Here is a 1,698-nt window from a genome sequence, read left to right as displayed (position 1 = left end):
TCAGTTTTTCTTATTAGGTGGAATTTCCTTAATCCATAACCCTTACTGAATTCTAACCATGTTGGAAAGTGATGTTCAAAATCCAGAATATAAAAAAAGAAAGAAAAATAAGCTAGTCCTGGAGCACATCAGTCCATGGAGGGGGACCCCGACACGTGACCTGTAACTGCCTTTTCCTCTATTTCTTTCGCCTGGACATTGCTTTCAAGCTGCAGTCAGTCTTGATATGCACATTCAGTAATTTAGTGCCTTTGTCCATGCTTCTTCAAGAATACGAAGCTTATCGCCTGAATGGAGTTTTCCGGTTCGCACCCTTGGGCATTTCCGGGTGGAAAGGTACCCAGAGGGCGGGGAGGCAGCCCCTCCGGGTGGGGAGGTGGCCGTTCAGCTTCCCTTGGAGGCTTGTCTGGGGCACGGCGGGCAAGGTCACCGCCCGCCGGCGGCCGCATCTCAGAGCTCAGAGAGACACGCCTTCCCAGGTTCAGGCACCCACGCCGCGCCAGGGTCTCCACACCTGCTCTGTCGACCGTGGCCCCGGAGCGTGGAGCGGACCTCCGGGGACGGGGCGGGGGCCAGCTTGCGGGTCAACCAGCGGTCGCGTCCTTTCCGGGACCTCTTCCAACCAATTGTTGTTAATTTCTTCCCTAAAGCGAAGCCCACATCCTAACACAAGTTTAAAGGGTGGCACCCCCAGGTCAGGGGGCCGGGCCCCCGGGGGTTCAGGGGTCAGGGTCGGGAGGCGGGCCGCGGGTCAGTCTGCATCTTCTCATGGCTGTGACTCGTGTGCTTGGCGAGGAGCCGTGTGACAGCTGAGGCTACTGTTTCAGTTAACACGCAGCACGCTTCCCTGGGCCACGTTGGTGAGCCTCCGGGAGAAGAACGGACTCCAGAGGGAGACGAGGGCGAAGCCCGGCCTCTGGAGGGCAGCCGAGCAAGGCCTGGGGGCGTCTCCGCTTGGTTTCCAGAGCGCAGCGCACGCCGCACAGCTGTTGCTTCCTCCAGCGCCGGGTCCCGCCTCGGTTAAGACTGGACGCAGGGTGTGGTGTGGACGCGACGGCGCGCGCTCGGGGCGTAAGCGCGGCACGAGCTCTGCGGAGGCGTCCCGCGTCCTAGCCGCCGGCGGGCTGGAGACGCACCTGCGCCTCGGGAGAGGACGCCGCGTGGACGGCCGTCGTTTGGTCCGCCCCTCGGGCAACATCCGGTCGTCATTTCCTGACTCGCCTCCCTTGAACGAGCAGGTTCCTAAACCAGGAAAACGGTTAAGGACCGGCCTGTGAGAAAGGGGTAAGTTCCAGAAAAGGCAGCGTGATGCAGGCGAGCGAGGGCAGTGGGTCGGCAGGTTCAGCCTGTGGGCCCGTGACCTCTGTCGACTGCAGAAAAATGCACAACCTAAAAGTGGAGAGTGGTGTTTGTTTGTTTTTTGTTTTTTTGCGGTACGCGGGCCTCTCACTGCCGCGGCCTCTCCCGTTGCGGAGCGCAGGCTCCGGACGCGCAGGCGCAGCGGCCATGGCTCACGGGCCCAGCCGCTCCGCGGCACGTGGGATCTTCCCGGACCGGGGCACGAGCCCGTGTCCCCTGCATCGGCAGGCGGACTCTCCACCACTGCGCCACCGGGGAAGCCAGAGAGTGATGTTTTATTTGGTGTCTTTATTGAGGCCGTACGCCCGGGGTACGGCCTCTCAGATCGCTCTGAGGGGC

This window comes from Physeter macrocephalus, chromosome 19 (genome assembly GCF_002837175.3).
Source record: "Physeter macrocephalus isolate SW-GA chromosome 19, ASM283717v5, whole genome shotgun sequence".
NCBI classification, from domain to species: domain Eukaryota; kingdom Metazoa; phylum Chordata; class Mammalia; order Artiodactyla; family Physeteridae; genus Physeter; species Physeter macrocephalus.
Note: the sequence above shows the minus strand (reverse complement) of the source record.